We start from the raw sequence: 14,213 nt of genomic DNA on the forward strand, positions 1-14,213 counted from the left end.
GACCCAAGACAAAATATGTGGGTTACTTGGGCCAATGTGTCTGGGGTTACAGAATTTTGTCTATCCCTCCAAAAAGCCAGTGATCCTTTTCGAACTTGTCTAATTGGTTATCCATACATACATTGGCCAGACTTTAGCCATTTGGGAGTGAACTACACTGCTATTAATAACTCTTATTGGCAGTGGAGAGACGACAACTCACGGGGCGAATGTACAAAATCGTGGAATTGGTCTATTGTAAAAGAAGTACATTTTTTACAACAGTTGATATATCAACTCAACGAGTCGGCACCTTTACCCTTACAAGAATTGGATTTGTGGGGATCATTTCCTCCTGTCATAAGTGTGAGCGATGTTTCTAACCAAACAAATTGTACCAATATATACCCAAAGATTTTGCCGATCAATGGATCCGGAGTCGTCCATTTTGGAGAGTCATGGAAACGTCTCATGCATGCCGACAGCGTAATGCAATATTATTTGAGCTACCAAAATGTAACCGGGCAATCTAGTCATTGGAATACCTCCAAACATGCTGGGGAGTTAAATGTAGAAAACGTGTCTGCTAAAATACTACCTGAGGGTTATTTTCTAATATGTGGTGATAGAGCTTGGCCTGGTATTCCTTTTCGTCCCGCAGGAGGACCATGTTACATTGGAAAGTTAACCATGTTTGCACCTGCCATGCGTGACCTGGTAAGACAGACAAATCACATTCGGACCAAGAGAGATCTCAAAGACTTAACACCTGATTGTGATGACAATGTGAAACTTGGAACAACAGGTGAAGCCGTTGCTTTGTCACTTTTCCTCCCAGGGGGCATGGCGGCAGCAAACTGGAAGAAAATTAAAACTTTGGCATGCTGGGCTGTAAAACAATTTAACTCTACTTCTGAAATCTTAACAGGTTTAGCTAGCGATGTAAATAGCTTGAGACATGCGGTTTTGCAAAATAGAGCAGCGATTGACTTTTTGCTTTTAGCACATGGGCACGGGTGTCAGGATTTTGAGGGAATGTGTTGTATGAATTTATCTGATCATTCACAAAGCATACACAAACAGCTACAAGAACTTAAGGAACGCATGCATCATGTAAAAGAAGGATCTGCGGGATTGGATGCCTGGCTGGCATCATGGGGAATAGGAGGTTGGCTGAAAGATGTACTGAAACAAGGGTTGTCTATACTCATTTTTATTCTGGTTTTATTGCTTGTTGTTCCATGTATCTTTAGGTGTCTTCAAGATTGTATCATTCACAGCTTTGATTCTATGCTTAAGCGAAAGGGGGGAAATGTCGGGGCCTTAGCAATTCTGCATGATTATTCTGAGTTCTGAAAAGGTCAGGAGGTAACGGTAAGATAAACAAGAAACGGCTTGCTGCTGCAGGAATGCAGGAGTCAGCAGAAACAGGATGGGAAAAACAGTGATAACGGAAACGGTATGCAAATGTGGTCTTTAAAACCACAAATCGGTGGGTTACCTAGGGCGCGTGGACAGTGCGTGCTGACCAATCGTGATGGCGTGCTGTGCTCGTGTTCGCGTGGACAGGACTCAGAATAATATAAATTGTACAGCCTAACAATAATAAAACTGGATTTGAACTTGCATCTTGTTGTGGAGAGCTTTGCAAAGCAGTGGCTGCTTGACCGTGGACATGACTGCTCGGATGCCTTGCAGCTGCTACAGGTTGATAACGAAGGAATGCAAGAAAACAAAGCCCAGCTGTCCTGGTAAATTAAAGGAAGAACTGTCTCCAGCAGGAAGATGTTATGATTTGGACACTGATACCTTTAATTAGAATGAAACATAACAAATCTTGTTTTGAGTTCTGTTCTCTGGGAAAGTGTTCTGTTCTCTGGGAAAGTGTTCTGTTCTCTGGGAAAGTGTAGCCTTCTGAGTTTTGTTTTCTAAAGATGTGTAGAAAAATAGGTTTCTGTATCTATAGCAAATCCTTGTAGAGAAAACAACCTACCACCCTCATTCTGACCAATGCGAGCATTGCATGCTGTTCGCAAAAATACCATATAAACCTTTGTAAAATCTTTAATAAACGAGACTTAAAGCAATTTTCTGCTCGTGTCTCCCAGCGTTTTGCGACATTTTGGCGCCCGAACAGGGACCAAACAAGGACCGATCCAGTCCCGAACTTGTACAGAACAAGACGCTGAGGTGGACAGACCTCTCGCAGCGGAGGTGATCGCAAGGACAGTGCCGATCGCATGTCCCGGATCCCTGGCGTTGTATAGACAAGCCTGGCTGTTACGTGCTGCCGAGTCCTTGAAAAGCTGCAAAGGCGCGCCTCGACAAGGTATGGAAAAGGAAGCAGCATATCAATTATTTGAAGATTTTCTAAAAAAGAAGGGGTTCCTTTATAAAAAGGAACTACCCTGTCTGTTAGACTATGCTCACTCGTTAGGATTTTTTCTTAACCCTCATGCTGTTCACTCTTTAGCAGAGTGGAGAAAATTTGGGGATGATTTGTGGATGAGGGTTATTGATGAGGATAAAACAGCTAAAAAATTTGCAAAGCTGTGGCGTAGTGTCTATAATACTTTACTGCAGCATGAAGCAGAAAAGCGGGCTGTTGAAAAGGCTGTAAAAATTAAAGATGAAAATAGGTCCTTTGGGGAAACATGGTTCTCTGAATCTACGACTCCTTTACCCCCTTCGGTTTCTGTAATACACGTACCGAATAACCCCATGCATCGCGGTGAGTCCTCGGGAGTAAAAGTTTCTATGGAGAGCAATGCCGCTGTACCAGCGGCGCAGCCGCCGTCTCCACCAGCGCGGCTGAGCCAAACCCGCGGCAGCGGCTGCGCGCCGCCGCTACCACCATCGGCACCGCCGCCGCTCCCCCCATCGACGCCGCCACCGCTCCCCCCGCCTTCTCCAAACGCTGTACCTACGCCCAGCTATACGCCTGTCCCTGGGGCCGATAGTGGCCTTGCGGAGGCTATGGCGCGAGAACGTAGGGAAGCGTGGGCTGCATTTGCTCGGCACTGCATGCAGGATGGGGATATGGATGGTTTGGCTGCTGTAAATCTGGCTTTCCCTGTAACCTATAACCCGGGACCCCCTGATGCACGGGGCAATCCTCAAACTGCCATCACAATGACACCCTTGGATTGGAAATTGCTTGCTCAACTTCGTAGCAGTGTTAGTCAATACGGTGCAACCGGGGAGCCCACACGCCAAATCCTTGATTACTTATGGAGCACTCAGCTCCTTCTACCTGCTGATTGTCACACTATCGCCAAATTGTTGTTTTCTCCCCATCAATTGCTTTTGTTTAATGCACATTAGCAAGCTATAGTTGAACAGTCTGTAGCTACACAGAGAGGACCAGGCGATCCTTTACATGGAGTGACGATAGAAGAATTATTAGGTATAGGTGCTTGGATAAGAGTTGAAGCACAAATGCTCCTTGGAGCTGATAAAGTTAGAGAAGCAATGTGCTGTACTCGTGATGCGATTAATCACGTTAAAGATCCCGGGGGAACTCCTCTATACATGAGCATAAAACAAGGGAAAGACGAGCACTTTGGAACCTTTATTGATAAAGTAGCCGAGACAATTATAAAAGCCGGCGTTCCTGATTACCTTAAAGGAGCCATTCTAAAACAATGCGCATTGCAAAATGCTAATCTGGCCACTAAAACAGTCATTAGCACCCTAGACTCTAATTGGACTATTGAAGAGGCATTAGAGAGATTAGCTCAAACCCCCACAGACACTCAAGCCTTCCTAGTTAACGCTCTAAATAACTTAGGAGAGGGGTTGAAAAAACAAGCAGAAAGCAGTCAGACGCAAATTTTAGCTGCCCTTGCACCTCTTCAGGCAATAGCAACAAAGTCAGAGAGAACATTTAACTCTCGATTAAAATGTTACCGCTGTGGAGGATCGGGACATATGAGAAAGCATTGCTCCGCTACAGGAGTGTGGTGCCAATACTGCAAGTCTCCTTCTCATAATACCAATGCCTGCCGTACGGGAAACGGGAAACAAAGCGCGAACAAGAGCCGCGCTACGAAACAAATAGCTCCTTCCCCGGCAGCGGCGTTCTGCGCTCAGCCTCCACCCTCCAGCCTGCAACAAGCAGCAGCCTCGGACTTGACTTGGCAGCAGCAGTAGATACGATACTTTTTACTACAGAGCCACAGACGATCTCCACGGGTGTTCAAGGACCACTGATAATTAATAATAAGACTATGGGAGCTTTATTAGTAGGTCGTTCTTCTCTCTCATTAGCTGGCTTATTTGTGTTACCGGGAGTAATTGATGCTGACTATGCAAGGGAAATTAAAATCATGGCTTATACACCTTTCCCTCCTATCAAGATAGACCAAGGACAACGTATAGCGCAATTAATTCCTTTACCTCAATTTACTTCCAAATTGTGCCCTCTCACACAAAAGGACCGTGGAGAAAGAGGTTTTGGCTCTACTGACCATAATATATTACTAACTTTAGACCTTTCTAATCGACCTAAACAACCAATTGTTTTGCAGTGGGAAAATGAGCAATATCACCTTGATACATTATTAGATACTGGAGCTGACTCGAACATTATCTCCCCTGATTCCTGGCCAAAACATTGGCCGCTTTTCCCGACAAATGCTACTGTTACGGGTGTAGGTGGTGTTTCGGTGGGGAAACAAACACCACGAATAAGAGTGACTCTAAAAGATCAATCCACTGTTGCTGTGTTTTCTGTTGTACCACTCCCACCTACTGTTCAGTGTTTAATTGGCAGAGACATTCTTTCACAATTGAAATGGGTTCTTACAAATGATCCCCCTTTGTCTTAAGGGCCGCTTCTTGGGCTTTTCCGATCCCGATAACTTGGTTAACAGATGAACCAGTTTAGGTTAAACAGTGGCCTCTGAAAAGGGAAAACCTTGAACAAGCTCATAAGCTTGTTCAGGAACAACTTCAGCAAGGACACTTACAACTCTCACACAGTCCTTGGAATACCCCAATTTTTGTTATACCTAAAAAGACAGGAAAATTCCGACTTCTCCATGATCTACGGGCAGTTAACAATCAAATGCAAGCCATGGGTGCATTACAACCTGGCATACCAAATCCAGCCTTAATCCCACAAGATTGGCACATTTTAGTTATTGATCTAAAGGACTGTTTTTTCACTATTCCATTACACCCTCAGGATACTCAACGTTTTGCTTTTACCTTGCCTGCCCTGAATAGAGAATCTCCGGACTCTAGATATGAATGGGTCGTTCTCCCACAAGGAATGAAAAATAGCCCTACGTTATGTCAGCTTTATGTTGCAGCTGCTTTGCAGCCTATTCGTGAAATGTTTCCTACCTGGGTTATTTACCACTACATGGACGATTTGTTATTTGCCACCAAAGACCCTTTCTTACCGCAAGATGTTGAAACAATTCTAAAAGTGTTGCAACAGCGCCACCTTGTGGTCTCCATTGAAAAAACACAACGCACTAGTCCATGGAAATACTTGGGATGGATGTTAACTGAGAAAATCATTCGACCACAAAAATTGACATTGCAATCAGAACTTAAAACTTTAAATGACATGCAAAAATTTATGGGAGATCTGCAATGGCTACGACCCATCGTGGGCGTTCCTACTGAACTGTTGTATAAACTACGTCATCTTTTACAGGGCACAGATCCCGCAACTCCTGTTCATTTAGATTCTACTGACTACTCTGTTATTAATACTATTTGTGATCTTGTTTTGCAGGGTTTGATCTCTCGAAGGATCCCTGATGTACCCCTATGTTTGTGTTGTTGGATGGGTGATCTTTTTGCTATGGGAGCCATTGTCCAGCAAGTGCCACCAGATACCTCTCTTAAAAAAGAAGGGGGAGTACTACGTGAAGTAATAGTCTTAGAATGGGTCACAGTAGGTACTCACCTAGCCAAAACAATCGTTCAAAAAATTGAAATGCTTGCAACAATCATCATGAAAGGGAGAGAGCGAATACGAACTGTGGACGGCACTGAACCAAATATCATCTGGCTGCCAATGAAAAAAGATACCTTGGAATGGTACCTTCTTAATAATGTTGCTCTGCAAAATGCTCTTTTAAATTGTCCTAGTGATGTTAGTACCACAACTTTCAAACAAATTCCTTTTACTTGGCAACAGAAATTACATTGGCTTGAAGTTCCCAAATTTAGTTCTATTCCGCTGTCTTCCGCTCTCACCGTTTATACAGATGCAGGAAAAAGGTCACACACTGCTGCTGTTACTTGGCTCACTAATGGGCAATGGCACCATAACCTTATTAAAGGTGAAAAGTCAGATAACCTACAAACTCTAGAATTAGCAGCTGTAGTCTGGGCTATAACCTTTTTGACGAACCTCTTAATGTTGTCTCTGATTCCCTATATGTAGTAGGGATAGTGCAAAGAATAGAGGCCTCTATAATACGAGATACAAAAAATCAAAGGTTAGGCACGCTGCTAATCCAACTGCAAAAAGCTATTCAAATGAGAAAACATTCTTACTCCATAATTTACATCAGAAGCCATAAATGGGAAATTGGTTTAGGAGAGGGCAATGCAAGAGCTGACAAGCTTGTTATGACAGCAACTTCTACACAATTTACTCTAGCTCGAGCGAGTCATGACATCTTCCATCAAAATGCAAAAGGCCTCAGTAGAGAATTTTCTATTCCATTAGCACAAGCAAAAAATATTGTGCGAGCCTGTCCTATTTGCAGTCATCACAATGGGGGTTTAGGAATAGGATTAGGAGTAAATCCCAGAGGACTATCTATGAATGCCCTCTGGCAAATGGATGTCACTCACATTAATGAATTTGGGAATCTTAAATATGTCCATGTCACCATTGACACCTATAGTCATTTCATCTGGGCATCTGCACAAACAGGAGAAAAGGCTCTACAAGTAGAACGTCATTTACTAGAAGCCTTTGCTGTCATGGGTGTACCTTGCGAAATTAAAACTGGTAATGCCCCCTCATACACATCACTACGCTTAAAAACATTTTTTCAAATTTGGAATGTTAAGCATACTACAGGTATACCACATTCTCCTACGGGACAGGCAATAGTAGAAAGATCACATGCTGTGCTAAAACAATACTTAAAGAAACATTCGAATATAAAAGACGTTAAAAGTCGCTTAGCTAAAGTCCTTTATGTGTTAAATCACTTGTGTGTTTTTGGAGACAAACAACATCCACCAGCCTTCTATCACACTTTGTCAACTGAGAAGACTAATCCTTCTCCTGATGTCTGGGTACGATATCGTGATCCCAAAACAGGAATCTGGCAAAACCCTAGTAAAGTACTTTATTGGGGTCGTGGGTATGTTTGTGTTATGTCTCCTACAGGTCCTGCTTGGATCCCTGCCCGATGGGTCAAACCAGCTGTTAATGTGGACACTGCGCATAACTCCGGAACAGGAGAAAGCTCTGGAGGAGAAGATCCAACGGACGATACAGCGCAAATTACCTTCACTTGAAGCTTTGTGGCCTGGTATAGGACAATACATTCACAAGGATCCGCAAGAATCACTTCAAGATTGGGAACGTAAAGTTGATTATATTTTGCTTGATGAAGATTTTACCCTTCGTGTTGGTAGACATTGTCATATGAATTGTAGAGGTTTATCTATAGTTTATTGTAGTATTTGTAACGTTTATAGTGTTCGATCACATTCTAGAAACGAATCTATTCATTGTCTTCCCTGCTGGTTATCATTTGTAGCAACTTCCTTTCCTACACAAATAGCTATCACCTTTCACTTACAATCTCTAGAAGATCAAGAACATTTTTACACTCTTCATGAGTGTCCTGACCAACAGACTTTAGGAGCAGTAGTTAGATCGTCTTAAAAAAGGACTACAATTATGCTTGACACAAAAACTTATTGATTCACGATGTGGCCTCTTCCAACCACCTGTACACTCTTCTGGGCAATACTTTTTGTAATTTCTAATAACTCTGCTGATGCTACTTTGTCCATTGACTCCAGAGAGAATATCTGGGTAACCTGGGCACAACAAACCAATCAGACCGATCTTTGCCTCTCACTTAATCAGGCTAACAACCCATTTCGTACCTGCCTAATCGGTTATCCCTATTTTCAATGGCAGGATTGGAAAAACTTTACAACAGTCAATAGAACTACCGTAAAAATCGCCTTAAAGAATTGGAAAACAAACAACCATGTAAAATACATTACAAATCTCACTAGTACCCAAAATACCTTTGAGCTATTCTTAGTACTTAGCAATCTTACTCAGAATGCTACCCTCCCGCTCCAAGAACTAGATCTTATGGGATCCTTCTCTCCCTATGGTCCTCTTGTAAACTTTACGGAAAAATATAACTGTTCTCCGTCATACAGTCTCGATGCAGACAACGGTACAAGAGCTGTCTTGTTTAATGTTAGATATGCATTTGATAATCCTGCATTCTACAAACTTAAACAAGCTGTTAGTGCTTCCAGATCAGGGCAGTGGCCAAATGCATCTCTCACTTATGGCACTGAAGAAGTCACCACCTTAGGTAACTTTCGATTTCCTCCGGGATACTTCCTCATTTGTGGTGATAGAGCCTAACCAGGTATCCCAGAAAATCCATGGGGAGGACCATGCTATGTTGGTAAGCTAACAATGTTTACTCCTACATACCGAAATTTAGTTACTAATGCTTACAATCTTACTCGATCAAAACGCGCAAAACGCACAATTCATGGTATTGGTCCCGATTGCAATCCGCGTGTTCAAATCTCGTCAATAGGTGCTGCAGTCGCTATGTCCTTTTTTGTTCCAGGTGTCATGGCTGCCCATAATTGGCGTAACATTAAAAATCTTGCCTGTTTTGCCGTCCAAGAGTTCAATGTTACATCTAATATCTTGGATGAACTGTTACATGATGTGGACAGCATTAGACATGCAGTCTTACAAAATCGTGCTGCTGTTGATTTCCTTCTGTTGGCCCAAGGTCATGGCTGTAAAGAGTTTGAAGGAATGTGTTGTCTGAATCTCTCTGATCATAGCGATAGTATTCATGCTCAAATACAAAAATTACGTAATCACTTTAAAGATATTACTGTTAGCAATAGTTGGTTAGACAAATGGCTTACTGGCTGGGGCATCTCTGGCTGGCTTTTAGACTTAGTTAAGCATGGTATTGTGATTTTCCTTGTTATAGTATTACTTTTACTGTTTCTTCCTTGTTTTTTACAATTTCTACAATCCAGGATCTCCAAGGCCTTAAATGCAACTAACTCCTCTCTTGTCGTGGTTAAAAAAGAAGGGGGAAGTGTGGAGAGCTTTGCAAAGCAGTGGCTGCTTGACCGTGGACATGACTGCTCGGATGCCTTGCAGCTGCTACAGGTTGATAACGAAGGAATGCAAGAAAACAAAGCCCAGCTGTCCTGGTAAATTAAAGGAAGAACTGTCTCCAGCAGGAAGATGTTATGATTTGGACACTGATACCTTTAATTAGAATGAAACATAACAAATCTTGTTTTGAGTTCTGTTCTCTGGGAAAGTGTTCTGTTCTCTGGGAAAGTGTTCTGTTCTCTGGGAAAGTGTAGCCTTCTGATTTTTGTTTTCTAAAGATGTGTAGAAAAATAGGTTTCTGTATCTATAGCAAATCCTTGTAGAGAAAACAACCTACCACCCTCATTCTGACCAATGCGAGCATTGCATGCTGTTCGCAAAAATACCATATAAACCTTTGTAAAATCTTTAATAAACGAGACTTAAAGCAATTTTCTGCTCGTGTCTCCCAGCGTTTTGCGACATCTTGTGGATGTGTGTGTGGTTCTCTCCCGCTCGCTTGCCTGCCTGCAGCAAAGGAGTATTTCACTTTCCTTGATTGGAATGAATGGAAGGAGTATTTCACTTTCTTCGATTTTGACATCAAAGGCCTGCTAAAGAAGATCCCCATCATTACAATTGACTCCAATTTTTACTTAAATTGTTTAGTAACAATCCTAGTACTGGTGAAAGCGATGAAGAGTTATTTAAAACTGGAAGAATAGTGTTGTGTTGCTTTCCATGTTGTAGAAAAGGCCAGACCTCAAGAGGATTTGCTGGAACTTTGGGAAAGGTCTTGGAAAGGACAGTTTCTGGATGGCAAGGAGCATGGGTAAATTTTGGCAAACTGGTAGGGCGTGTGGCACCTCCCATTGTTTAGGACTTCACGCCAGAACACGTGTCTAATCCTGACAAGATGGCACGTTGTTTAGTTAAACGGTGTCTTTCATACGATAACCCAAATACGCAGCTCCTTGCTTTATGCTGGGGTCTAACGACAGCTTATAAAGCTGCCATAGATCACTATCAAAAGCCTAGGGCAGAGGCAGAAAGTCAAAATATGTCACCTGAAACAAATGATGCCCCTATTGAATCCACAGACGTCGGGATACAGACTCAACCCGAAATCAGCACCGTCTCTGTTAAGCTGACTGAGTGTGGAACACAAACTCAACCCAAAGTCAGTGCCGTCTCTGTTAAGCTGACTGAGTGTGGAACACAAACTCAACCTGAAGTTAGCGCTGTCTCCGTTAATTCAACTGAGCATGGAACACAGACCCAACCTGAAGTCAGTGCCATCTCTATTAAGTCAATTGAGTGTGGGACTCAGACTCAACTTGAAGTCACCATAGCTTCTGCTAAATCTGTTGAAACTGGAGTCCAGACCGTAGATCTCATGGACACTGGAACTCACACTACGACATCTAATGTTAAGGCTATGATGGAGATGAAGACCCAAACTACCAATCCGAGAATCACTATTGCCTCCCTAACTAAAAAGAAGATATGGATAAGGGATTATGCAGAAGCTACAGGCCTAGTTCCATGATTAAGGTGTATGGAAGGAGAAGAAAAAGAAGAAAAAGAAAAAGAAAAAGAAAAAGAAGAAGGAGCAAAGGGACTTGCCATTCCTATGGAACCTATCCCGTCCAGCTATGTAGTAGTGGACGAATGGATAGCTGCAAAAGAGGAAGAAGCAGCAGTGAGAGAAGGAGCGCGCCCAAAAGAATTAGGAGCGTGCCCAAAAGAAAAGGGAGCACACCTAAAGGAAGAAGGGGTGGCAGTACAGATGACCAATAAACCACCAAAGACAAGGCTGACACCCAAATATTCTCTTCTTGACTTTCCAGCGGAGGATAAGAAGAACGGTTGAGACCTTCATCCCAAGGTCTGAAGGACTACTCGCTACCTCCACCTCGTGGGCTTAGACAACGGAGTAGAAGTCTATCCCCTCTACATGCTCAGTCTCTGCCTCCACGTGAGAGAGGCAGAGAGAGAAAGAAAGTGGTTCCACATAGAAGCGTCAGAAGGGAAATGGAAATAGTTCCACGGAGGAGAGACCCTTATTCTGGAGCAGTAGTTGTGCGAACAAGTGAAGTACTGCGAACAATGACCCCAGCAGAGCTCCAGGATCTACGACGGAATTACAGCCGCCAGCCTGATGGAACAAATTCTCACCTGACTGATACGATGTTAAAATAATGAAACCAGAAGCCACTTATTAAAAAGTCATGGAGCACAACAACTAGAATCCCTCGCTCAAGACCGCGAAACAGAACAAGAAATCACAAAAAAGACATACAATCTCAGTCTCTTAACTCTGGATCCTCCATGCCGTGAGAGAAAAATATCCATTTAAAGAATACTTAATGAATTCTCTGAAAAAGTGGACGAATCCAAAAAAAGGCATCCAATACTTACGAGAATTAACTATGCTAAAACTCATTTATTGCAACTCAAATTATGATGACTATTTAGAACCAGAGAAAATTTCATGTACAGAGCCAATGTGAAGGCAAGTGATTAGAGATGCCCCTGCATCATACCTCAACTGCTTAATATCAATATACAATCCAAAAACAGCTGAACCAACTGTGAACACATGTTCATAAATACGAACCATAACAAAAAATTTGAAAAAGTCCTCTGATACCCGACACCGACCTACCCATCCTAAAAAAGCAATAGAAAAGTCCTATAAATATTTCAAATATGAAAACGACTATAGAGATAGAGATGATAAAGTCTATATGGACTACAGAAACTTTAGAAACAGACCAATAAAATAATTTCAACCACGGTTTCAACCTCAGTCTTGGTCCCAGCCTCATTCACAGTCTCCTTTCTTAGCACGCAGAAAAAAAGAAAACCCCAAACGGAAATCACACAATCAACTATAGTCCTATTTGCGCAGCAAGGAAAAAACCATGAAAAAATAAAATAGTAAACCCACTTCCAAACTCAAAACCAGAGTAAAAGAATTACAACAAAACAACAAAAAAGTTATCTACGTGATTAATGCAGATGCTCTACAATCTCTGAAACACAAAAAAATAGAAGTCCGCTTTGACAATAACAAAAAAACCTTGAAGAAAGCAAAGTCGGACGATGAATACTCTAATCAAAACCAATAAAAGAGCCCTGCCTTCTACCAAAAGAAGGATAAGAACCAAGAAAATAATAAAGTTTACTAAACTGTATAAATTCAATAACCTGACACATCGAATCCTCAAAAATACCGGACTTTAGTAAATACTAGTACCCAATATACTTTAATGCCATCGAAACATAAGAATATAGAGACTGTTTCTATTTCTAGAGTGACCAGAAAGTCTCAAGAGTTGTCAGTAATAGAAGCCAATATAAACTTGACAGGAAACCAATGGCAAAAACATTCCATTGTGACAGAGCCAGAAGCCCTTTGCATTCTTAGTATGGACTACCTAAAAAGAGAATACTTCAAAAACCCGAAGGAATACCGATGAACTTTCAGTGTAACCACAAGGATTAAAGAAAAGTCCAAACAATTGTCTGCCCTATCTGGCCTCTCAGAAAACCCCTCCATTATGGAACTACTCCAAGTCAAAAATCAACAAGTGCCAATAACCACTGCAACTGTACACAAGCGACAATACAAGACAAACCGAAATACTGTAATCCCCATTCACAAAATAATCAGGAAGTTAAGGAATCAAGAAATAGTCAGCAAAACACACTCACCCTTCAATAGCCCTATCTGGTCTGTACGTAAATCCAGTGAAGAATGAAAACTGACAATGGACTATCGTAACTTAAATAAAGTCACGCCACCATTAAGTGCTGCTGTACCAGACATGTTGGAACTCCAATACAAGCTGAAATCCAAAACAATGAAATAGTACGCCATTACTGATATTACTGATACATTTTTCTCCAATCCCTTAGCAGCAAAGCGCAAAACACAATTTACTTTCACCTGAAAAGATATACAGTACACCTGGAATCAACTGCCTCAGAAGTGAAAGCACAGTCCAACCATTTGCCATAAGTTAATCCAGGCCACCCTAGAAAAGAGTAAAGCCCCAGAGCACCTGCAGTACATCGATGACATCATCGTATAAGAAGACACAGTAGAAGAAATTTTTAAAAAAAGACAAAAAATCATCCAGATTCTCCTCGAGGCCGGTTTTGCCATCAAGAGAAATAAAGTCAAGAGACCTGCCAGAGAAATTCAGTTCCTAAGAGTGAAATAGCAAAATAGACATAATCAGATTCCAACAGATGTCATCAATAAGATTATAACAATGACTCCACCAACAAACAACAAAAAAACCCAAGCTTTTCTGGGAGCTATAGACTTTTGAAGGATGCATGTGGAAGGCACCAAACAGAAACAGAGACTATACCACAAGTGGAGACAGATCTACAAAGAATATAATGAAGATGAAGTTTAAAACTATGGACTTACACACTGGAATGGACATCTGTGAACAGACCTTTGAACCTGCTTGACATGGACAATGTTGTTTCACCCCCATTAGTAATGTTAATGCATGTTAAAACCATTGTACCCCAGTTGTAAATTCATATTTTATTCCCTTATAAGTTTTCCCTCATGAACCCTTTCCCCTGATTGGCTGTTGAATCCCCTGTTATGATTGGTGAGATTTTGCCGCAGTAAGGCGGTCTCACCACACCCCCCAGATCATCCTATAGGTTAAAAGTTAATGTATTCCCTCTGTTACTCCCCTATTGGTTCTCCCCTTATGTCAATCACATACTCCTCCCAGTTTCTAGACCCTTCCTTCCTTAACCCTATATAAGTCCTGTTCGCCCTTTGTTCTGGGCAGCACCTTCGCGGCTCAGCGCCAGGAAGCGCCCTCACGCCTCCTGTACCATCAATAAATCTGCTGCAGACTGCGAACCCCCTGAGTGCTGTCAGTCC

General features: G+C 42.0%; 1 long non-coding RNA gene across 1 annotated transcript in view; it reads right to left on the minus strand.

Moving 5' to 3' along the window:
• LOC126640776 (uncharacterized) overlaps nt 1-13,905 on the minus strand; it is a 31,227-nt gene extending 17,322 nt beyond the window's left edge. The window contains exon 1 of the long non-coding RNA XR_007629134.1: nt 10,411-13,905. This is a non-coding gene — a long non-coding RNA (uncharacterized LOC126640776). The remainder of the gene's footprint in view (nt 1-10,410) is intronic.
• Nucleotides 13,906-14,213: the final 308 nt, after the last annotated feature.

The sequence above is a fragment of the Myiozetetes cayanensis genome, unplaced genomic scaffold (assembly GCF_022539395.1).
Source record: "Myiozetetes cayanensis isolate MyiCay16 unplaced genomic scaffold, myiCay2020 scf1, whole genome shotgun sequence".
NCBI lineage: Eukaryota > Metazoa > Chordata > Aves > Passeriformes > Tyrannidae > Myiozetetes > Myiozetetes cayanensis.